Here is a 26012-nt window from a genome sequence, read left to right as displayed (position 1 = left end):
TGAGATGCCCAGATCGGTGGCCAGGACTCAGGCAGTGTGAGTGCCACTGAAAAATCAGCTTGCGTGCCACCTTTGGCACGCGTACCATACACTGCCTACCCCTGCACTAAAGAATTGGCTGGCAGTGTAGTATTTTGGGTAAGATCTAACCTAATAGTAACCTGGTAATGCGGCTGACCTTTTGGGGTCAGAAGAACATTTTGTATAGTTTTTAAGTAACTTCTCACTGTACTGGATCTATGTCCTGATTGGGAGCCAGAGAAGGAATGCAATAAAAGGGGCTATGTGATTTCTTTCGGCTTCTTGATAACCAGTGTGGGGGATCAGCAGCACAGTTTATGACTGGTTTGGGAGTAACACTGAAGTTAAACTCACCAAACTGGAGGTTATCTGCTCTCTCTTTTGCAGCCTGCCCTGATGCTGGCCTTTTAAGTGAGGGCTGCCCCAGGCACCCCAGGTCACAGCCATCATTGGCAAAAAAGGAATGGTTCAGTGATACTGATTATCAGCTTTATTATGTCAAAAGAGTTGTAATGAGGCACTGGTTAAGACATCACCAGCAAGCCATAAATTATGGGAATCCATCCACAAATAGCCGGCACATACTTATATAATATAGCTGACATAATTAACTACAATCCCAAAGTAACTGATTACAAAATTCTTGTTTTTACTTTGGCCTTGATTATTTTTAGGCGTCAATGGGGAGCTGGAGAATACCAACTAGTAGCTGAATCTTTGGAGAATACCACTGTGGCAGACCTGGTTAAACACAAGAAGCACACACAAACTGAAGTGGTACGGTTGGAGAGGAAGTATATCAAGCTTCAGGAAAAAGTTGAAGATGCCAGAGAAAGTGCCTGCTATGGGCGAGATTTGTCTTGTACTACGTCCCTGGACATGCGTTTTGAGAAGAACACCTGTTTCTTTTACAGTAAACCGAAAGCCCAAAGGCATCCATCAAACACTGTTTCAATATGTGACATTGGTGAGACACTATAAATCAATCACTCTTAGAGAGAATGTTGCATGGAAAGTAAAGTGAGAGTGCACTGACCCAAAAGGAGTCCACGCCTAGGACAGAGCGTGTCACATCGAGTACTACACCAACAATGTATGTTATGTGATGTGTCAAAAAGTAAAATTCAAGAGAAACAATGGCTGATTTTACTATTGCAAACTGTGAGACTCAGTTAGAGTACATAAATTGCCTCACAGAGTCTTTAATTGAGAGGAAAGTGGTGGCAATAGCTGATGCAGAGGCTAAGTACAGAGAAATATGTGCTCTGAACTGGACTGAAGAGGAACAGATGCTTAGCGGAAAAGCTCTTAAAGCACTTATTGAAGATGAACTATGGGATAGCGATGTAGCTTTTAGCAACCCTATCAACAGAAATGAATCACAGCACTTATCCTTAAAAGCTGCAAAAAACATGGTGCTGTGAAAAGCGGAAGAAAGTGCTGACGTCAAGAGTTATATGCAGCTGCTAAATTTTTATGGAAAAGTGTTCTGTCCTGCAGTACGTGAGAGCTTCAGGGATCCATAGCTGATGCCAAACCTAAAAAAAAATAAAAAAAAAAAAAATTGCATGACTTGTAGTTCTTCTTTAGGTAGTGCATCAGCAGTTGCAGTGACTTCAGCACCAGAAGTATGACAGTAAGCAAACGGAGCTCAAGGCTGTCATTTTATCAGAGAACCTCATGTACGACTGCTTAAGTGAAAGACAGGTTTCTACGACAACTGTGTGCCAAAGGTGCATAATCTACCACTACAAGTGCTGTTGGAAAGACTGAATTATCTTACTGGAAAGCATTTGATTCAGACTCCAGAGATTCTCTCTTCACTCTGAATATGCTTGGAATGGCTACGACAGTCATTGATGAGGTCGTAAATGCAAAGGAGATGTTCATCTGCTGAGTTTACCATTTGAAGACCAACATTATGACACTTGCTGAGCTACATTGGGGGATGTTTTCCAAGAAGCAGACAAAAAGAAAAAAAATTACTATCAACAAGGGCAACATTTATACCTGGCATCAAGAAGTCAAATCATCAAGCAATGGAATAGCTCCAGGATGATAAAGCACATCCAAAACTACCCTCCCCTATTGGACAGAGATGTGTCTTGAAGGATGGACTGATCACACCAGTTATGTGCAAAATACCACGTGCTTCCGAATCAATCCTTAAGCTAATCAAATGTTTGTGTGCAAACACCAGATGCTCACCACCCCTGCTAATGTTTGGTCAGCAGCCTACCTTGTACAGAGATGTGCAAGTGTGGCTCAGACGAGTATCAGCGTGACAACATGTCAAGCAGTGGTGCCCTGTATGGAGACAACACCGAAGTTGTCTTTGATGAATAAATGTTTTCAGTCCTACATGTCAAGGCTAACTTCCCTAGGATCATCAAAGATCGGTGTCTTTTTTATGTAAGCAGTGCATCCCGGATGACTGGAAAAAGGTTAATGTAGTGCCCATCTTTAAAAAAGGGAAGGAGGAGGATCTGGGGAACTACAGCCCAGTCAGTCTCACCTCAGTCCCTGGGAAAAATCATGGAGCAGGTCCTCATGGAATCAATTCTGAAGCACTTAAAGGAGAGAAAAGTGATCAGGAACAGTCAGCATGGATTCACCAAGGGCAAGTCATGCCTGACTAACCTAATTGCCTTGTATGACAAGATAACTGGTTCTGTGGATGAGGGAAAAGCAGTGGACGTGTTATTCCTTCACTTTAGCAAAGCTTTTGATACGGTCTCCCACAGTATTCTTAACAGCAAGTTAAAGTAGTATGGGCTGGATGAATGGATTATAAAATGGATGGAAAGCTGGGCAGATCGTTGGGCTCAACGGGTAGTGATCAATGGCTCCATGTTGGTAGCTGGTATCAAGCAGACTGCCCCAAGGGTCAGTTTAGTTCAATATCTTCATTAATGATCTGGAGGATGGCGTGGATTGCGCCCTCAGCAACTTTGCCAATGATACTAAACCGGGAGGAGTGGTAGATAAGCTGGGGGGTAGGGATAGAATACAGAAGGACCTAGACAAATTAGAGGATTGGGTCAAAAGAAATCTGATGAGGTTCAACAAGGACAAGTGCAGAGTCCTGCACTTAAGACGGAAGAATCCCATGCACTGCTAAAGACTAGGGACCGAATGGCTAGGCAGCAGTTCTGCAGAAAAGGACCTAGGGGTTACAGTGGACGAGAAGCTGGATATGAGTCGACAGTGTGCCCTTGTTGCCAAGAAGGCTAACGGCATTTTGTGCTCTATAAGTAGGGGCATTGCCAGCAGATCGAGGGACGTGATCGTTCCCCTCTATTTGACATTGGTGAAGCCTCATCTGGAGTAGTGTGTCCAGTTTTGGGCCCCAAACTACAACAAGGGTGTGGAAAAATTGGGAAGAGTCCAGCGGGGGGCAACAAAAATGATTAGGGGGTTGGGGAACATGATTTATGAGGAGAGGCTGAGGGAACTGGGATTGTCTGCAGAAGAGAACAATAAGGGGGGATTTGAAAGCTGCTTTCAACTACCTGAAAGGGAGTTCCAAACAGGATGGAGCTAGACTGTTGTCAGTGATTGCAGATGACAGAACAAGGAGTAATGGTCTCAAGTTGCAGTGGGGGAGGTTTACGTTGGATATTAGGAAAAACTTTTTCACTAGGAGGGTGGTAAAACACTGGAATGGGTTACCTAGTGAGGTGGTGGAATGTCCTTCCTTACAGGTTTTTAAGGTCAGGCTTGACAAAGCCCTGGCTGGGATGATTTAGTTGGGAACTGGTCCTGCTTTGAGCAGGGGGTGGGACTAGATGACCTCCTGAGGTCCCTTCCAACCCTGATATTCTATGATTCTATGATAACATAACATTTTCTCAAATATATAGCTAAATAATTGTTCTTTGTTTGTCATGTTTGCTACCACTGTGTTCCCTGGAGTCAGGTTCTCAATCTTTTTCTTTCTGAGGCCCTTCCTATCAGGTTATAAAAACTCCATGGCCCACCTGTGTCACACCAACTTTTTTTCTGCATAGAAAAGACAAGGCTGGCTTTAGAGGTTAGCAAGCCAGGAAACTGTCCAGGACCCCACACCACAGAGCGCACTGTGAAGTTACATTGCTCAGGCTTTGGCTTCAGCACCTGTTGGTGGGTCCTGCTGCCCCAGGCTGCAGTCCCATGCAGTAAGGCTTTGGCTGTCTGGGCCCTAGCAAGTATAACACTAGCCATGCCTGGTGGACCCCTGAACATAGGCGGCACGTATAAAAGGCCAGGGGAGGCTAAGCGCACCACCGCCAAACAGGTGGGCATCCCGCCTGCGGTCCTGCATGTGCTCCTGCCTGAGACCCCAGTCTGACTTATCCTCTTCCCAAATCAGCTCCACCGGCAAGGGAGCCTCATGGGAGGGGGTGAAGAGGCTGGCTGGATCAGCTGGCCAGTGGGGGTGAAGAGGTGCATGAGTGGCCAGCCGGCTGGGAGGCGCCAGGGGAGAAAAGGTGCACGCATATGAGAGGCCAGCTGGCTGGCCGGCAGGTGGGGAGACAGGGCAAAGAGGCACACAAATGCATGTGAGTGGCCAGGCGAGGGGAGGGCTCTGAGGGGGCAAAGAGGCGCATGAGTGGCTGGCCAGCTGTCTCTGCTGGTTAGCAGCCCCTGGGGAGGGGGCAAAGAGGCGAGTTAGCGGCCAGCCGGCAGAGGGGATTGGGCACGAGAGGCACACTTGCCTGAGTTGCTGGCCAGCCAGTGGGGATCCAAGGGGACTGGGCACAAGAGGCATGCCTGCGTGAGTTGCTGGCCAGCCGGCGGGAGTCTGGGGGGATTGGGCGCAAGAGGCACACCTGCATGAGTTGTTGGCCAGTCAGCGTGGGTCTGAGAGGATTGGGCGCAAGAGGCACGACTGTGTGAGTTGCTGGTCAGCCGGCGGGGGTCTGAGAGGATTGGGCGCAAGAGGCACACCTGCGTGAGTTGCTGGCCAGCCAGTGGGCAGGCAGGGGGGATTGGGTGCGAGAGGCACGCCTGTGTGAGTTGCTGGTCAGCCGGCGGGGGTCTGGGGGGATTGGGCACAAGAGGCACACCTGTGTGAGTTGCTGGTCAGCCGGCGGCGGTCTGGGGGGATTGGGCACAAGAGGCATGCTTGCATGAGTTGCTGGCCAGCCGGTGGGTATCTGAGGGAAGGGGCAAAGAGATGCAAGCGGCAGGGGGGGTCCTGGGGAGGGGGAGAACAGGCGCAAGTGGCAGGTGAGAGGGCTGAGCGGGGCTAGGGGTGGAGCATGGGCAGGGCTTCCAGGAGAGGAGGCTGAGCAGAAGTGGGCATCAGGGTGCGGCCACAGCCTCCCCAAACAGAGGAGTCATGCGTTGCCCATGCCCATGAAATCTGCTCATGGTCCTCCAGGGGGTCCCGGACCCCTGGTTGAGACCCACTGCACTGGAGAAATGGCTTTCGAATAATACCAAACTCAACCCATTTCTGACGACACTGTATTATCAAAATTTCCACCAACCAGAGACACAGAGCTGAGAGCCACGGGAGACAGCAAGTACCTCCTGCCATGCTGCGGAGGGTGACACCACTGAAATTATGATTCTGTAGAGTTTACAAAACAAATGACACCTCCCTTACCTTTCTATCACTAACCTGCCCATGGAATGAGATTTGAGTACATTATACTCCCAGATTATTATTAGTTGGCATTGTAAACTAAAGGCAACATTAGAAGCAAACTATCAAATATATACGATGGAATAAAAATTGTTGTAATAAAAATGTAATATTCTCTCTTTTTAACTCATTTTTACATTATCCTATTTCTGAAGGACAGTAGAACCTTGTTAATCCATACTAATACCTGGGAGACTGATTGTCAATTACTGACATTTTGTGAATTAGCAAATACGGTAAGCCAACAATTAACGAAGATAATGCATCACAAAATGTACTTTGTTGATTTTGACAACTGTCGTTTGGTTTTAATTATTTATAATACTTTGTAGTGTACTGTGATATATTTTGTAAAAATAATGAAGTCTTGAGCTCAAGCAATGTGCCATTTTACGAAAACATCTTAGGAATTAAAGCATCTGAAGTCTATAGTTGGGATGGTGAAGCCATGGGGACCCCAGACACATACAGGTATCCATGCCAGACAGAAAATATCCATAGCGTATTTCTATGATTTGGCAGAGAGAACAGCCAAGGATGTAGGTCTATGCCTAACAGCTTCCACTGGGACACACAACTAATTTGGGTGCCTCAGCAGGCATTGGTCTGCATCCACTTCTTGACATACGGTGCAACAGCAGCTCCAGACAGGCTGAGCAAACAGTTGGAAATCAGCATTATATTCCCCTAGCTTTCTGTAGTTCCTAGAGACAAAGCTCTTTCAAACAGTCTTTGCTTATGGGTTCAGGTTTGGGATCTTAAAAAATACAAAACTTTTGTACAGAATTTGGCTGTGAAATCTTTACTATAAGGTATGGCCAGACCACTATTTGTGTATACACCTTAGTTGAGTTTTACAGTTATGGACTACCAAGCAATGGCAAGCCAAGAATGGTCCACTATCACACAACTATGTTTTGTTTTGATCTCTAAAGAGAACTTCAGTAGTTTGCCATTTGCCAACAATTTCCTATGCTTATAATAGCTAACTGTTGGCAACTGTTGTTTTGTTTTTAAATTATGGGTACTATATCTTGGAATTTTTTAATGTCTGATTTGTTGAAAGGTTAGTTTTTGTTTTCACAATTGTTATAATTAAACTAACAAAGCTTCCATATTTAAAAAAAAAAGTCAAATCACACACTGATATTTTCTACTATTTAAAAAAAAAATCACTGGTGATTTATGACTCTTCGGAAGCTTGAAAATCTACTTCCTCTTTCAATCATCAATTGTCTACAAAGCGGGCTGTTAACGTAGAATTTAACTTCTTAATGGAAATGGGGAGAAAGTGAAAGGAGAAGAAAGGAAATTCTCTGGAGTTTCATCTGGAGTTCTCACTCCTAACGGCCTACTTCTTGGCTGTGTTTTTGTTGTTGTTGGGGTTGTCTTTTGTACTTTTTATTAAGGCAAAGTTACATTGTACATTACTTGCTCAGGATCAGGTTAATATTCAAAGAACCTGGCCAACTGGCTTGCCAGCTGGTGAGCCCTCCTCTTCTGAGTACACTAGGAAGAGTGCCAAATTTCTAAATACCTATTCCTCTTTTTGGTTCTTCCCTTCTGTATATGTCTTGTGTGCCCATGTCCCATTCTTCTAGTCAAAAAGAACCAAATGTGGTTTTTCAAACTTTGTTATTGCCACTCTTTGGTTGGCAGCAGGAGGGTAGATTTTTCACTAACATGATAATAATAAATAGCATTTACCAGTAGATCTCAAAGCACTTTACAAAGGAGGTTATCCCTATTTTAGAGATGGGGGAACTGAGACAGGAAGTGACTTGCCCAAAGTGACTCAGCAGGTCTGCAGCAAAGCCAAAAACAGAACTCAGGTCTCCTAACTCCTCATCCAGTGCTCTATTCTCTAAGCCAGTGGTCCCCAAATTTTTCAGGGGTATCCCCGTCTACACGACCACCCCTGGGAGCAGGGCCATGGCTCCGGTGGAGGGAGTGAGGAGGGAGACGTGAACAGGAGTAAGGGGAATTGTCTGCAGCTGGGGGTAGGGCTGGGGGCAGGAACGGAGCCGCGACTGAGGGCAGGGCTGGGAACAGAGCCCCGGCTGGGGGGCGGGGACAGGGCTGGAAGCAGAGGTGGCGGTGGGGAGGGGCTGGGTTAAACTCCCACCCTGCCGCCCATGAGGGCTAGCCTGGAGCCACCATGCCCTCCCACAAACGGTCCTTTGCACCCCCTGCCCCACAGTTTGGAGAGCGCTGCTCTAGTCTAGGCCATGACACAGCACTGCTTTCCCATCCACTCTCTGAAGCTGAGCAGACCACTTCCACAGTAAAACTGTGGAGGAAGATGACAGATATAAAATGGCCTACATTTTGCTAACAAATTTGGTTAAATATGGTACGTCAAGTTTTGGGTCTATCAGCCACAATAGTTTCTCTTTAAACTGAAGACAAGCCCCAAAACCATCTAAATCCACAAAACTTCTCTTTTTGCATGCTATTTTGAAAGATTATTACAAAAATAGCTCTCTCTCCTACCCTGATATCTTTTGTATGTAAAATAGGCTGAAACTTTAAGTTACAGACACCTGAACATAAAGAATTTATAATGGTAACTTAACAGCTCCTAATATCCTGAATCTAACGAAAAAGAGAATAAATTCTAATTACACTTTCTTCCATTTATTTCCTCCACTCAGACTAATACAGTCTTCTGCAAAGTGGATGGCAATTCTTGCTCAAAAGCAGCATGAAGCAGCTACAGGGAATCTCAGTAAGAGCACTCCAAATCAGGCAAGGCCTGTCTGCGCAACACCAGCAAAGAGAACAGGCCCTGAAAACATTAGGGTCAATATTTTTACATTCAGTTCCAGGAATCAGTATGCATATGTATGTTCTATCTTACAGTCATACTTCCAAGAAACAGAAACCTAGCTGTTTCATTCAAAGGAGACCTCGAACCTGATAAATCATTATCCCTCTGTTCAAGATCAAATACCCAAGATAATCCTCAATCCAAGATGAGCTCATGATTACTGATACAGAGGACCAACCCTCTAACATTAAGCAGCATTTTCAACTGAAAAGGCTGGCCTATGTGGAAAAAACAAAGCCACCAGAAGTACCATATAAACCAGCATCTATTCAGGTTTCTCATGTTACAGTATAAACTTCCTCGCAAATGTAAAATGTAAATAAGACATCCTTTCAAAAAATAAAAAATGCGTAATGCAGAACTAGTGCCAAAATCCAAATAAAATAGATACACTGAGTTTTGTTCAATTCAAGTACCTACAGTTTTAAAATAGTTTACTATTCTGGTGGGGAAAAATGAAATGAAAGGTGTTCCCATGTAACCCTATGAATTTTAGCTGACACTTGGAAAAGAGCATGCATCATCATCAGCAACAAATACTATTCCTATCATGCAACATGGATTCGTGTTTGCAAGCAGAATTCTGCTACAGATGTTTATAGTCAAATATAGAACCTCTGCACTCAGAAATTCTGTAAACTATTAGAAGAAATCACAGCACAGTGATTTGTTAGGCATTTTACTCCACCATGTAAGCTATTCATTACCCTATCAAATTTGAGAAACACAATATATTATACCTACATATAAAACTATATAAAATATAATCTGGGTAAACATTTAAAACATGCCACTTCCATTATATCACAATTCACTTCCAAATACCTTATGTAATCTACTGCAGTCAGAAATAAAAAGGTTCCTTTATATTTGTCACTCTTTGATATAGACACCCTACCTATCAACAGCCACCATACAACTTACCCAATCCAAAAATTCTCAAGGCTTTTAAGACTGTCTACTTTATTCCCCTGAACACAAAGAAAAAAACTCATTTCACACTAGAATAAAATACATTTTCAATATTTTTCCTCTATATTTTTCTTGACTGTAGATTTATAAAACCAGCTTACATCCAGGACTCGTTAGCTTTGTGAAAATATACTGGATAAGATTCAAGAGTTGCTGATTTCCTGTTTTAGGAAGTAACAGTTCTAGCAAAAGAATCCCCAAGGCAAAATATTTAGTGTTCCAGTGTGTAAGCTCTAACAGCCTTTGTTCTTCCCTTTGCTATAATCATTACTGCTTTCTTCTCTCCCTCTCCCTCTCTGAAGCCTCCAGCTTTCAGTATAAGATGCAAATACCAGCTCAAATCTAAGTACACATTTATTTTTTAGATGACAAAAAAAACCCTGTCCATTATCCATTGCTGTGAAGCTTTGGTTAAAAGTAGTCATCCCTTAGCAGCTGATGCGCTGCCCATTTCTATCCTTATTTCATAACTGCTCAATATTATAATTTATGTCACTAATAATCCACTGGAACGCCATCAAAGCTCTAAAATATATCCTTCCACTTGGCTACAAAATCCTCTCGGTGTAATACAGTTTAAGAAACACAATCAACTTGGTATGTTTTATATATATTATACACTTATATATAAAACATATATAAAACACCGGTATTACATTAAAGTAGTTAATTCAGAAATAGTAAGTAGGCTACCTAGATTTGGCCATGCAATCAATATCTATAAATAATTAGATGGAAAATTCTAAATGTGTAATGCTGTACTGCAATGCAGAACAGCTCAATGCCATGTGGTCCACAATTTATGATTGTCACTCAGAGGCCTATTCTGTATGACTGAATAGTGAAAAAATCCTCCTCTATGAGATATATAAATGAAGATATTGTATTTAGCCTGGGTATCAGTAAGTCTTTACAAATAACAGCTTTAATCCCATTAAATTTGGATGAAGTTAATAGTATTTCTTCACCTACATTTAAACCATTGTTTCTTCACCAATGTGTCAAGTGTGCAATCAGGAGTCAGATTTAGTTTTTGTATACATGTAGCTTCATACTGTTGTTATAGTCATACTCAAAATGCCATATCTCACCTTGTGAACCTTGACCTTTGAAAGATTTTTTAGCCAATGCTCAGTTATTGTCAGAGATGCATTACCTCTGCAAATATGAAAGGGTTAAAGGCAGCCCCAATCAATAGGCCTACAAGAAAAAAAGAGAGAGAGAGTATGCCTTATAGCATCTTTGCAATGCTTTTATGCACAATTCTACAACAATACTGTTTCCTTTGGCCTTTAAGAAAGACATAGCACCCCCCCCCTTCACATCTTATAACGAAGAAAACCGTAAGACAACACCCTGTAAATAAAACAGCATGCAAAGCAGCATTCTTCAGTCACAAGCATAACTACAATTACAAATCATTCAATCCATTTTTATTTCATTTAACCAGTGTCCCACCCTTGCAAAGAAAAAATATTTTAATAAGGGTCATAAATCTCAGCTCCTGCCCATTCTTTAAACATAAAAAGGAATGAAAAGCTAAAGTAATCTCAGTTACTGCAAATATGTAAATTTATATACAGAATCCTTTATGACTACATTAGCCACATACCAGTGCTGTGTGTCTAAAGTGTGCATTCACATACTGTTTTGGGATGATATCTTTCTGCAAGCTCCTCTGCTTTTGGCTGCCATGAAGGGAGGAAGCTATCCCACTGTAGTAGCTCAGTGACTGCATTGTGTTCAGGAGCTGATCTGCCTCAAACCAGTTTCAGCCGGTTCTGGTCACCCTACATAAAAAGCTATGGCAACCCTCGCTGAGTTGCCAACAAGTCCCTGAAAATCGCAGGGGCTCTTTTCTTCTTTGTGTGTGTGGGTGATTTCCATTATGTCCCCCTATTTCAAATATATCCCCACTACATACAAACATCCTTACACCCCAACTCCACCCCACAAACATTCCCTTCCTCTCCTCCCCCACTTACCTCCCACAACCTGGCTGAAAGCTGTGAGCTGTGTGTCTGTAGCTAACAAAGAGACTGCAATAAAAATCCTCATAGGATCTCTCTTGCTGCACAAGGCAGACTCGGCCGCAGCAGTGGGGTGACTGCTAACCAAGGTCTTCTCTGACTCCACTCCCTACAGTACAGGGTGGCTGCCGATTAACGTCATAACTGCCCCCTCATGCCAGCAGCTCTGGGGTGGCAGCTAACCAAGGTCTTCTCCTTCCCATCCTCCCATCTCTTCACAGTATTTGGGACAACACTAATAAGTGTTTTCTTCTTCCACACATCATTTTTCTCCCCACCCCACAATCCACTTCCAGAAGAAATCCCTTCTTTGTCCCCTCCCCACACCCAATATCACTGTGGTGGTTTCTTTTGCCTCTCAACCCGCTTTAGGGCACTGGTGGAAAAGAGTTGTTAACCAAGGTCTGATCTTCCCCCACACCTTCACAAACCACAGGGGGTACGGAGAGGGTGCTGCTAACTGAAGTATTCTCATCTCCCACAACCCCCATCCCCAAATGTGACTCTGTCCTGATCAAGGTCCGCTCAACTTCCCAAAGGTCTGGAATGACTCCTCATCAAGGCCTTTTCTGCACCCACCCCTCTCAGCACTGGGATAGTTCCCAACCAAGTTCCCCTCTTCCTCCTCCATCCTCTAATCCAGGGCCTGGCTTCCTCAACACACACTTGAGAGCGGCTCCAAATCAGGATCTATTATGCCCCCATTGCTGTCCTGTCCACCATCAATCTTTTCTGTGCCCTTTCCCATGTCCTCAGTAAGGTGGTGCCTCAACAAGGTTTTCTCTGCACCATCCCAACCAATCCCCCCACTGGTATAACCTATCACCGGTTTCTTCACTCCAACACTTCCTCTTAAAGAAGTGGCTCCTAATAAAAGTCTTGTCTCTCTCTGATCCTCACCCCATCTTCTCTCCACACAGAAGTGGTTCGTAGCCACAGTCTTCTCTACATCCCTCACACTCATCTCCTCTTCACTCTGGGGCGGCTCCTAATCACAGTCTTTTCTGGTTCACTCACTCCCCATCCCTTCTCCTCTCTGGGGCAGATCAAAACCACAATCTTCTCTGCATCCCTCGCTCCCATCCCCATGCCTCACTGCTTGCCCCCATCCCCTCAATACACTGGGGGAGCTCCTAACGACGTCTTCTCCACACTTGTCATCCTCATCCCTTGCCTTCACCGGGGGGCTCCTAACCACAGCCAGTCTCCTCTACACCCTTCACCCCCATCCCCACCCCTCACTGGGGGCTCCTAACCACGGTCAGTCTCCTCCAGACCCTTCACTCCCATCCCCACCCCTCACTGGGGGGCTCCTAACCGCAGTCTCCTCCACACCCTTCACCCCCATCCCCGCCCTTCACTGGAGGGCTCCTAACCATGGTCAGTTTCCTCCACACCCTTCACCCCCTCCTCCCGGGGAGGCTCCTAACCATGCTCCCTTCTGCATCCCTGACACCCATCTTCCCCCCACAATGGCAGACCCCCAACCAATCTCCTCTGCACTCCTGGCCCCCATCCCTTCCACACTGGGGGGGGGGGCTCCTAACTAGAATCCCTACATGCTCTCCAGCACCAAACTAAAGCCCCTTCCTGCTCAGAGGGTAGCTGAGGCCTGGAGGCCGCAGGGGCCCTGCCTGGAGGAGAGGGCGCTCCCCTGGGAGGCCGTGGTGCCTACGCCCTAATCCCTCCAGCGGCTGGAGGCAGGGGAGCCGCTAACCATCCCCCGCCGTGCTGGACTTTGCAGCCGTCAGGCCTTGGCAGCTGTACCGCTCCGGTGACCTCGGCCCTGCGCGCTGGCGCCGGCTGCCTCCCCATTCCGGAGGAGTCCCCCCACTGAGAGACAGGGGACACCCTTTCCCCTCCCCCCGGCGGCCCGGGAGCCCCCTGGGCGGCGGCGGCTGCTGCAGGAGCGGCGGCGGCGGCGACAGCCGGGCCCGGGGAGAGAGCCGCGGCTGCCGCGCTCCAGGCCGCTCTGCCCCAGCCCAGCGGGGCCTAGCGCGCGTGGGAGCAGCAGCCAGGCCCTGGGGAGAAAGCGAACCCGCTGCATGCACACACCGCACCCCCATGCAAACAGACCTGCTGCTGCCCTGCAGGGCCAGCGACCCGCACCCGGGGGGCTGCTCCTGCAAGGGGGACCTCGGGCAGACAGGGCTCAGGGCTCTCTCACTGCCACTGCAGCCTGCAGAGAGGCCTGGTTAAAAGATGGTTGAACATAATGGCAGAGAGAGAGAGACACTCTGGCTGGGACTGGAGGAAAAGGTGGGGGTGGGGGGGTGCCTCTGTGGCTTGTCGAGAGAGGGGAGAGATCGCCCGTGTGATCCAATTTTAAGCTTCTCCCTTGCTGGGTAGGAGGTTAGGGGCTTTTATAGGTGTGTTTGGAGCATTTCCTTTGACAATCTGGGACTCCTTGGGGGACAGAGGAGAGAGAGCGAAGGAGTTAAAAGCCAACCATACATGTCTAAATCGCAGACGAGGGGAGCTCAAGTGCACTTTACGGGGGATCTGCAATTTAGGGTTTTTAAAAAACAAAACTAAAACGTGTTCTTTAGGAATCAGATTGAGCAGGCCCAGGCAAAGAGTTTATATATATATATATATATAGGTTACCAGCTGGGATTCATGGTTTCAGTTTTTCCAAATTGAAGACTGAAAACGGTGTTGGCTACAATGTCTGTTACACAAATACTAATTTTAAATAGAAATTAGCAGTGAGACAAGCTAATTTTTATTCTTAATTATCACAGAGGTTGTTACAGCTAGAAACTGAGAACTCAACATTTGAAATTCAGAGCAGAAAAATCCCACTGACTTCAGTAGGAAATGGGGGGAGGTGGGGAGCATGTTTCCTCCTTTCACAATCTTTTCTGTTTTATTCCATCTTTACCTATGTTAAAAAGCCTTCAGTCTCAGAGGGGTCTGTTAGTTGTTACAGCACAGGAATCAGATCTGGGTTTTGTTTTCACCTCTTCCACTGACTTGCTATCTCCACAAACAAAGCAAAAACTTGTTTCTACCAGTTTCCTCACCACCTGTAAAATGGGGACAATATTTCCTTTCCTCACAGGGCCACTGTACAGCATTGTGAAGCAGTTTGATGTCCCTGGACGGAAGATGCTATGGAAGAATAAAAATTGTTATTTGCTGTAGGGTGGAAGAAAGGAGTTATTTTTTTTCTGACTCCTGCAGTAATCAATTTACATCCTAAACATGAGATTTGATTAGACTTATTTTGGCATGCATAAAGGGAGATGGGGAGGTTGAAATTCCATATTTTAAAATAAAATGTTATTTTTTTAATCAGTATCACTGTAGATTACCACACCAGCAGGAACTTAAAACATCTGCACATGCTTTTTAACATTATTGACGATTATTTGCATTTCACCTACTGTGGACACTGGACAATGAAAGCAGTTAGTTTCACTTTTGTTTCTTGGCAGTTTTACTTTCTGCCTCACAGGAGAATGTTTAAATCCAGTGTTAAGGGCTGGCGCATAGAAGCTGGTGCTTACAATCTTCAATAGAGTTTTGAATCTTAGCTGTTATAAACCCCTTGGCTTTTTGACTTTTTTTTTTTAAACAAAACAATTTTGTCCTATATTGACTTCGGTGTCCCCTAACTACAAATATTATTGATCATAAAATTATCCAGCCTCTTTAAAAAAAATTACTCTATAGTATGACTGATCTCTTGTGGCATGAGTTCTATGAACTGACTACAGGCTGTGTGTAGAAATAGCCTTTTGTTCATTGTAAAGCTGACTGCCATTAATTTCATTATTTGATCCTTTTTCTCTGATAATGGGACAGCATATTGTACAAGTGTACAGTATTAATCTTTGAAACTTTATATATGAATGGTTAATTATAGCATCACAATAATAGCATTATTACATTTAAAATAGGTGTTACTATTTTACTCTATATACTTTGGCATGAACTTCTGGCATTTTTTGCAAGTATATAGAAATTTGTCATATGCACACTTGATAATAATGAGTGCTACACAAAAAGAACAGGAGTACTTGTGGCACCTTAGACACTAACTGTTCTTTTTGCGGATACAGACTAACACGGCTGCTACTCTGAAACCTGTCATTATGCAAGGCACTGCATTTAGCCCTATAGAGTGTCAAGTATCAGAGGGGTAGCCGTGTTAGTCTGGATCTGTAAAAGCAGCAAAGAATCCTGTGGCACCTTATAGACTAACAGACTTTTGGAGCATGAGCTTTCGTGGGTGAATACCCACTTCCTCGGATGCATGTAGATAGATACATGCATCTGAGGAAGTGGGTATTCACCCACGAAAGCTCATGCTCCAAAATGTCTGTTAGTCTATAAGGTGCCACAGGATTCTTTGCTGCCCCTATAGAGTGGAAATCCATCAACGCCATGAATGCTACAGTAACATTCCACATAAGACTGCTGAAAACAGCATAGATACAAATTATCATTAAGGTCCATCTTATGGAAGGATGCTTTTATTAGAAGATTTGTTTACAAAGGCCCTAGTTCTTCAGATTCATTCAGTTGGGACAGATTATCCATCCACATGTATGGGTTTGCAGGATCAAGACCTTAACTTGCTTATAATCTTAATCAAAATAATAAATGATTAGCACAATAAATTAATTACAGGCACAATATTGATCCAGTGTAAGTTTGGCACATTTTAGAGTAAGTATTTGAATGAATTTGGCAAACAGTAATAAGAATAAACTAAGGCTGTCGATTAATCACAGTTAATTCATGCGTTTAACTCAAAAAATTAATCAATTAAAAATTAATTGCGATCAATCACACTGTTAAATAATAGAATACCAATTGAAATGTATTAAATATTTTTGATGTTTTTCTACATTTTCAAATGTATTGATTTATTTTACAACACAGAATACAAAGGGTACAGTGCTCACTTTATATTATAAATATTTGCACTGTAAAAATGATAATAGTATTTTTCAATTCACCTCATACAAATACTGTACTGCAATCTCTTTATCGTGAAAATGTAACTTACAAATAGATTTTTTTTGTTACATAACTGCACACAAAAACAAAACAATGCAAAACTTTAGAGCCCACAAGTCCACTTAGTCCTACTTCTTGTTCAGCCAATCGCTAAGACAAACAGGTTTGTTTACATTTACGGGAGATACTGCTGCTTATTTACAATGTCACCTTAAAGTGAGAACAGGCATTCACATTGCACTTTTGCAGCCAGCGTTACAAAGTATTTATGTGCCAGATGTGCTAAACATTCGTATGCCCCTTCACGCTTTGGCCATCATTCCAGAGAACATTCTTCCATGCTGATGATGCTTGATAAAAAAATAATGCATTAATTAAATTTGTGACTGAAATGTGTATCTCCTGTTCTATTTTACCTGCTTTCTGCCATATATTTCATGTTATAGCAGTCTTGGATGATGACCCAGCACATGTTCATTTTAAGAACACTTTAACTGCAGATTTGACAAAACACAAAGAAAGTACCAATGTGCGATTTCTAAAAATAGCTACAGCACTTGACCCCAGGTTGAAGAATCTGAAGTGCTGTCCAAAATCTGAGATGGACAAGGTGTGGAACATGCTCTCAGATGTCTTAAAAGAGCAGTACTCAGACCTGGAAACTGCAGAACCTGAACCACCAAAATATAAAATCAACCTTCTGCTGGTGGCATCTGACTCAGATAATGAAAATGAACATGTGTCTGCTTTGGATCGTTATTGAGCAGAACCCATCATCAGCATGGATGCAAGTCCTCTGGAATAGTGGATGAAGCATGAAGGGACATAAGAATTTTTAGCACATCTGGCACTTAAATATCTTGCAACACCAGCTATAACAGTGCCATGAGAATGCCTGTTCTCACTTTTAGGTGACATTGGTGGCATTATCTCCTGCAAATTGTAACCAAACTTGTTTGTATGTGTCATTGGCTGAAGTAGGACTGAGTGGACTTGTAGGCTCTAAAGTTTTACATTGTTTTATTTTTGAATGCAGGTTTTTTTTGGACATAATTCTACATTTGTAAGTTCAACTTTCATAATAAAGAGATTGCGCTCCAGTACTTGTTTTAGGTGAATTGAAAAATACTATTTCTTTTGTTATTTTACAGTGCAAATATTTGTAATAAAAATAAATATAAAGTGAGCGCTGTACACTTTGTACAATATATTTGAAAATGTAGAAAACATCAAAAATATTTAAATAAATTGTATTCTATTATTGTTTAACAGCACGATTAATTGCACGATTAATTTTTTTAATCGCCTGACAGCCCTAGAATAAATTAGTTCATGTTCTAAGGGACTTGTTTTAATATTTAATCTAAGGACCCCATCTTTCATCTAGCTCTGCACAGGCACAGGATTCTGTCTGTACTGAGCCAGTTTCAGAATCAGGCCTAACGTTTATGACATCCTATTTTCTTCCTGATAACCAGTAAAATGTTTTTTTCCCCTGATGGTTTTAACATTAAATCAAAATGAAAACGTTTCTCTTCTCTTTTACTGGATCCCATATGCTGCTTGTATCTTAAGATAAGCAAGGTGACAGCTGCCAACAGTAGTCCTAGAAATATTAATATTTGAACAGAACATTTTAAATATGTTCTACCATTTATGCATGGGTAAAGCATTCCTGAGCATCCTGTCTTTCAGGCTGCTTTACTTTTCTCTTTTCACTCTTTTGTCCTTGACATCTTTGGGGAAAGAAAACTCCGGGTACGTCTACACTGAAAAAAAAACAAAAAACCACAGCAGCCAGGCTTAGAGCCTGGGTCAACTGACTGAGTTAATGCTACCGGGCTAAAAATAGCAGTGAGACATTCCTGCTTGGGCTTGAGCCTGGGCTGTGAAACCTGGTGACGGGGGTGGGTCTCAGAGCCCAGGGTCCATCCCTAGTGGGAATGTCTACACTGCTATTTTTAGCCCTGTGATGCAAGCCCAAATCATTTGACCAAGGCTACTCGCTGCTATGAGGGGTTGTAGTGTAGACCTGTCCAAGGCCCAAGCATACATATTTAACAATAAGAGAATTTACAGTAGCATTTATGAATTGAGCCAGGCTGACAGTACCCAGACCAAGAATGTAACTGGCAACAGCAATCCAAACTTCTCCACAGCCAGTATACTGTTGTTCTAATTTGAAAGGACCTAATAGGATTTTAGTGGTTTTGACCGTGTCTCTACTGAAGAAGTTACACTGATAGTTAACCCCTCAGTCGATTTAAAGAGCACCTTGTGTCCATACATAGAAGTGCTTCAACTGATTGTTGAGGAGGCAGCAATTGATGTCACCCCAGATTATTATAGAGGCAAGAACTGGCGTAGATTGTATTGGTGCAGACTCTGTTGAACCATAAAATATCCAGCTGAACAGTAAAAAAAATCTGGCTGTTAGTGACTGAGGAGCCTAAATCCCACTTTCAAAACTGACTTTGGCACTTGAGGTCAGATTTTCAAAAGTATTTAGGTGCCTAAATATGCAGATAAGCACCTAGCAGGAATTTCAAAAGCTCTGCAGCAGGCTAGATCCCTAACTCTCATGGGCACTTTTGAAAATATCACTAGGTAATTAATACAGTTACAGAACTGCATGAATAGCAGCTCATTTCAGCAAGTGGCACAACATTATTCCTCACCTGTAATTTGGCCTTCTTGTATGTACACAATTCATGGAGAGTCTCAGGCTACATGTGAGACCATGTCTACATTACAGACATCATAGTGCTGTAGTTATGCCACTGTAACACCATAGTGTCGAAGTTTCCTACAGCAATGGAAGGGATTTTTCTGTCACTGACGGAACTCCACCTTCCCTGAGCGACAGTAACTAGATCAACAGATGCATTCTTCCATTGACCTAGCTGCATTTACACCAGGGGTTAGGTATTTTAGCTATGGCCTTCAGGGATGTGGATTTTTCACATAGATTCATAGATTCTAGGGTCAGAAGGGACCAATGTGATCATATAGTCCGACCCCCTGCACAAAGCAGGCCACAGAACCCTACCCATCCACTTCTATAGCAAACCCCTAACCTATGCCTGAGTTATTGAAGTCTTCAAATTGTGGTTTGAAGACCTCAAGCTGCAGAGAATCCACCAGCAAGTGACCCATGCCCCACGCTGCAGGGGAAGGTGAAAAACCTCCAGGGCCTCTGCCAATCTGCCCTGAAGGAAAATTCCCTCCCGACCCCAAATATGGTGATCAGCTAAACCCTGAGCATATGGGCAAGACTCACCAGCCAGCACTCAGAAAAGAATTCTCTGCAGTAACTCAGATCCCATCCCATCCAACATCCCATCACCAACCACTGAGCTCCATAATTATGTCAAACATACTTTTAGTGTAAACCAGGCCTGAGTCAGAACCATGTCACTCTCTGTTGGTGACATCAAGTCACCAAGCGGTTAGAGTCGCTGGAGCCATTGTTGGTCTCTTCAGAACCAGTGATTTTGGTTTTAGGCCTGGTCATAGCATGGAAACTACACTGATTGTAAAAGCAGCAAAGAATCCTGTGGCACCTTATAGACTAACAGACATTTTGGAGCATGAGCTTTCGTGGGTGAATACCCACTTCGTCAGATACATGTGGTGGAAATTTCCAGGGGCAGGTATATATATGCAGGCAAGCTAGAGATAATGAGGTAGTTCAATCAGGGAGGATGAGGCCCTGTTCTAGCAGTTGAGGTGTGAAAACTGCTAGAACAGGGCCTCTTTCTTTTCTTTTCTTTATTTCTTTTCCTCCACACCCGAGAGATCTCTGAAAGTAGTACTGGGCAGTTGCTTGTCTACCCTGATGCCTCCCTCAGTCAAGGTTCCATTCTGTCACCTCTCCTGTTCAGTGTGTATATTGAGCCATTAGAAGGCATAGGCTTTGGCTTCTCTGCTAAAAATGGTGAGCTTTTTACCTCACATTCATGAGCTATCCCAAAGTAAAAAGATAGTGAAGACAAGGTACTTTAGTTTGACTACAAAGTAAATTAGGCAAGGTAAACCCCAGCCTGAGGTATAGGGCTGACTTAGCAAGTGTACCTCATAGTAAACCTAAAGTGCCTTGTCTTGCTATAGTCTTATCTTGGCATAGCTCACATGTGAGTGACCCTGAGATTAAATACACGCCATTTTAGCAGTATAAACAAGACCTTAGTGGGAAAGTGTGGTCTCACTGTAGTGTCTTCAGTTTGCAGATGACACCTAGCCTTACCTGTCCATCATTTCTGTTGGGCCAGTTACTGACAAAAGGTATCAGCAACAGGCTCAGCACCATTTAAGGGCTGCATACAGTTTAAATGTAAGTGTAGATGAGGACAAACTACAGTTAAAACCAACACCAAGAATATCTGAACCACAGTTTTCTAAAATGATGGTAAATGGGTTTGCAGTTAATCTGTGCATTGCTGAACCTGTTGTTGAAGCCTATTGTCAGCAATAGGTACTTCTGCTAGTAGAAGATCTTGCCTTTGACAAGGCCTTCCCTAGTAATAGCTGCTTCCCAATGCCATAAATAAAAATTACAACACACATGCCTGAATATAGCCATTAGGGCACAGTCATTGCTTCATTAATTTGTTGTCTGATACTTAAATACCACAGTGATCAAACTATATATAGATTAGATAGAGGATCCTTCTTCAAGTTACTTTGATATAGCAATGGTGAGTAGCTGGAAGTGCGGCACTGCCTAAGCTGTACCTAAGCAGCACTGCCTGTAGCTATAGGACTTAAACGTCCAAGACTGTCACAAGCGAACTCCAGAAACCTTTGGGGTTTTTTTGTTCCCTTAAAGGCTGGTGGCTAAAAAGAAATCAGTACTTCTTTGTTATACCCATCTGCAGAAGAATCACTAGCTCCACAATATCAAAAGTAACCTGAAAACTGTCCTATTGAGAAGTGAGAAACCCAAACAATTTTCAAGTATTATAGTCTGGAAAGATCAAAGCAAGGAAAAGCCCTGAGCAAGAGGGCTCTGGAGAAGTTTTTTGAATCACTTGTAGAAGATATTCTGAGTTTACGTACAGTACAAACAGGTAAGATATGACAGTGCTTAATAATGTTTCTGTTCTAGTTGCCAAAAAGAATGAGCAAACTAAGCATTACACTGAGCAACTATGCTTTGTTAATGAAGAATGGAGTACTAAAATAGCTTTACAAGGAATCCTAAGCAATAACAACTCTGCTTTTCATAGTATACTTGTGACAAATATGGCAATTTTCTACAATATCCTTGAAAAACCTGATTTAATTAAGTTTAAGTCTCTTTGGGGTCCATTGTATTAAATGCAAAATTTATGTATTATTGTGAGCCAGGATTGAAGGTAACCTCTCCGTGGGGGTGAGGGAGATGTGAAGTGAACCCTGGAAAGTGTTGTGAACTTCAGAGGACTATGTTAAACAATATGCCAGACAACTTGACAAATGGACTTTTGAGACAAACAGGGTTAAGTGATTTTCCTGGGAATCTCTAGGGAATGGGGAAGACAAATTCCCCATCTCCAGTTATGCAGAACCCCAGCCTTTTGAAACTACATCCTGAGGAGGGGACCAGTGCCTGCTGATTACCTGTTCCCAGAATCTGAATATCAAAGGCTCAAGCTGTATAAAAGAAAGACTAACCTATGGGGGTGCCAGTTCTGATCTAGGGCTGTTATGAACTGTAACCACAAGAAATATCCTTTGTGGGGTTTGAAGGACTGACTTTCAGATCCCTTTTTGGAGCCAGGGAGTGATCTCTGGGTAGCTTATTAGCATGCATGTAGGTTCTTTTATTGTTTTTATGATGCTCTCTGTAATGCTTTCACCTTAAATATAAATGTTCTTGCTTGCAAAGGACGGTGTAGTAATGTAACTGTTGGCAATTACAGCAAAGCATAGACTCTGTCCTGTTAAGGCAATCTGGCTTGATGGAGACATCACAGTGTAGTCAGGGAACTGTGCAGCCTGGAAAACAACCCAGTCGGGAAAAAGAAAGATGTGGATCCCCATCCAAGAGAGGTGACAGCTGAGGAGCCAGGAGCCTTAAGTGGTGCCCTCGGGGGACCACAGAGGGGGAATACAGGTACAGTTGCCCTGATCTATGATAAAACTTATCAGAGATATTAGCATACTATTATGCTGGAAGGTGTTAATGACTGGCATCAAGCAAGTCTTTTGTTCATAGACAATCACAGTATGGTTAAAGTCAACAAATGTGGCAAGCACCCTTCTTTCAGGCTAAATGGAAGGAAAAATTAAGCTACTTTACGTAATGAGTTAACTGCAAATAAGAGAAGCCACTGCCCAAGACAAAGGACTGCATGACAAGGCCTGATCAGAGGCGATAAAGTGGGCTGAGGGGTTGCCTGATTGAAACACAGGAGTTGGGGGATTGTTTGGCAAGCTGTGTAAGAGAGGCAGAAAGCCAGCAGATGACAAGAGAATCAGTCACGATTGTGGCCCTGACAGGGAGCAGGGAGACTAAGCTATTTGGGCACAGAATGTGCTAGAAAGGCAGGCCTGGGAAATTCTGAGCAATTTGCCTGCTGTTGTTTGTTTCTACCACACTCAGGGAAACAGGCCTTTGTGTACATTCTTTGTAAATATACAGGGTTGCACATAAGAATTATACCTGACTCATCTCATCAGTTTCTCCTCCTAGCAGATACAAAGCTGTAAGGCCCCAGATTCACTTGGGCCAAAGGGACAACAATACTATGATTGGATGAATGACATGATACAATCTATACATAACTGGATTAATGGCATCATCTCTCTTGGAGGAGTCACTAACATAAAGATGAAAGCAGCGTCTATTTCAGGGTACCCTCCCAGACAGACTCAAAAGGCCATCAGGGTGAATGCAAAACAAAATTCAATGGGTATGTTTTTCTAATTCAGTTTAATATGGCCCCAATTTGCCAACCATGCCACAGTATTTAGAGATACTAGGCTACATTCACCACAGAGCCCACACTGGCAGATAGTCCAACTGGGCTAATTTAGCAGATCCCCCCTGTCATCTCTCTGACTGAGATTAAGGCTGCCATATCTTGGAAGAGCCATCATGGGGAGGATGCAGTTGAAAGGCCCCCAGCAGAGAGTTTTGTGTGGGAGGCCATGCTCCATGCCACTCCAGCAGAAGGCTATATGTTGGGAAACACCCTGTCACCCCAGAAGAGGACCTCCTGCCACTTCTCAGCAACCCAAACCCAACAGAAGATTTTGTGGAGTGGGCCTCAGCTAGCACTCCATCAGAGAGTACTGCTAGAGAGGCGTCTCCCTCTCTCATACACTTGCATGCCAGGAGGAGGGCTCTGGCAGTAGGCCTGAAGCCTGTTAATTCCTGGACTGGCCCCTAGCCTACATGAAGGCTGGAGCAGTAGGCAGGGAGAAGGGAAAGTCATAGCTCTCCTAAAGACCAGTGGCAGTGGGTCAGACCTACCACCACCCTATAGTGGGCTTCTGTGTGAATGGGCCCTGCTACCACCACCCCGAGAAGGGGGCAAGGCCATGGTGTGTAAGGAGGGCATTTTAAACCCTAGTGATGGCCTTGCAAAATCTAGACAAGGAGAAACACCTTTGCTCTGACAAGGGAAGAGCACTGAAGACCTTTAAAGACTCTAAAGTCTCACCAAAGGAGACAGTAAAAGAAAGGACAGGCATTTCTCACTGGGGAAGATATATAATTTGAAACCAATGACATTTTTCACTCTCAGGAGTTTGGAAGTACCAGATTTACACTGGGTCACTCCAGCAGCACTAACTGGATTGCCAGAGTATTGCACTTGGTAGAATCATAGAATACCAGCATTAGAAGGGACCTCAGAAAGTCATCTAGTCCAACCCCCTGCTCAGAGAAGGACCAATTCCCAGACAGATTTTTGCCCCAGATCCCTAAATGGCCCCCTCAAAGATTGAACTCACAACCTTGGGTTTAGCAGGCCAATGCTCAAACCACTGAGCTATCCCTCCCACCATAGTCTAGATCCATTCTCTTTGGAACTCCCTTTCAGGTAGTTGAAAGCAGCTATCAAATCCTCCCTCATTCTTCTCTTCTGACTAAACAATCCCAGTTCCCTCAGCCTCTCCTCATAAATCATGTGCTCCAGCTCCCTAAACATTTTTGTTGCCCTCTGCTAGACTCTTTCCAATTTTTCCCACATCCTTCTTGTAGCGTGGGGCCCAAAACTGGACACACTACTGCAGATGAGGCCCTACCAACGTCGAGTAGACGGGAATGATCACGTCCCTCGATCTGCTGGCAATGCCACTACTCATACAGCCCAAATTGCCATTAGCCTTCTTGGCAACAAGGGCACACTGTCGACTCATATCCAGTTTCTCATCCCCTGTAACCCCTCGGTCCTTTTCTGCAGAACTGCTGCCTCGCCATTCGGTCCCTAGTCTTTGCCAGTGCATGGAATTCTTCCGTCTTAAGTGCAGGACTCTGCACTTGTTTTTGTTGAACCTCATCAGATTTTTTTTGGCCCAATCCTCCAATTTGTCTAGGTCCCTCTATATCCTATCCCTACCCTTCAGCGTATGTACCACTCCTCCCAGTTTAATGTCATCAGCGAACTTACTGAGGGTTCAGTCCACGCCATCCTCCAGATCATTAATGAAGACATTGAACTAAACCGGCCCCAGGACCGGCCCTTGGGGCAGTTCGCTTAATACCAGTTGCCAAGTAGACATGGAGCCATTGATCACTACTCGTTGAGTCCAATGATCTACCCAGCTTTCTAGCCACCTTATAGTTCATTCATCCAGCCCATATTTCTTTAACGTCCCAGCAAGAATACTGTGGGAGACCGTATCAAAAGCTTTGCTAAAGTCAAGGAATAACACATCTACTGCTTTCCCCTCATCCACAGAGTCAGTTATCTCATCATACAAGGCAATAAGGTTAGTCAGGCATGACTTGCCCTTGGTGAATCCATGCTGACTGTTCCTGATCACCAGTGATGAGCTGCTAAAATCTTAACAATCAGTTCCCTATAAAAAGCTCTGATTTAAGAGATGTGCCACAGTATATATTTTTTGTACCAATAGGGTTACCATACGTCCGTATTTTCCCGGGAGGAATTTTTAAAATTTAAATTTAAAATTCCACCCAGACAGCAATTTAAGACCTAAAAGCCTGACATCTCTGGGAAAATACAGATGTATGTTAACCCTACCTAAAGTTCTTTTTTAAAAAGATGGGCCTGAACTAGAAATGAGCTCCGTTTCACATGTGTGGGTCCCTGCCACTCCCTTGGGGTGTGCTAGGGTGACCAGATGTCCCAATTTTATAGGGACAGTCTCAATTTTTGGGTCTTTTTATTATAGAGGCTCTATTACCCCTCACCCCCGTCCCGATTTTTCACACTTGCTGTCTGGTCACCCTAGGGTGTGCACATGTGTGGGTCCCAGCTGCTCCCTGTCCCCCTCATTGAAGCAGGTTACTGCCCTGAGAACTGCAGGGCACCAGTGGACCTGGGGTTGGCTGCAGACAGGGGGGTGGGGCAGGGCTAGCTGGAGGCAGGGAGTGTGACAC

General features: G+C 43.9%; 1 protein-coding gene across 8 annotated transcripts in view; it reads right to left on the bottom strand.

The window, feature by feature from the left end:
• The window catches only part of ZNF532 (zinc finger protein 532), a 160850-nt gene that overhangs the window by 93678 nt on the left and 41160 nt on the right, over positions 1 to 26012 (bottom strand). For 2 of the 8 annotated variants that reach the window (XM_050944639.1, XM_050944640.1), the window contains exons 1-2: positions 11068 to 11300; positions 10547 to 10655 (exon numbers count right to left, since the gene is read on the bottom strand). The exons of 1 other annotated variant lie outside the window; for it this stretch is intronic. The gene's annotated coding sequence lies outside the window, so the exon portion shown is untranslated. Of the gene's footprint in view, positions 1 to 9556; positions 9655 to 10546; positions 10656 to 11067; positions 11301 to 11440; positions 11542 to 13561; positions 13692 to 26012 lie in introns of those variants that run through there. 5 more of the 8 variants (XM_050944641.1, XM_050944643.1, XM_050944642.1 and 2 more) reach the window with 5 other exon arrangements.

This window comes from Gopherus flavomarginatus, chromosome 3 (assembly GCF_025201925.1).
Source record: "Gopherus flavomarginatus isolate rGopFla2 chromosome 3, rGopFla2.mat.asm, whole genome shotgun sequence".
NCBI lineage: Eukaryota > Metazoa > Chordata > Testudines > Testudinidae > Gopherus > Gopherus flavomarginatus.
The sequence above is the reverse complement of the archived record's forward strand: the minus strand, read 5'-3'. Positions and strand labels throughout refer to the sequence as shown.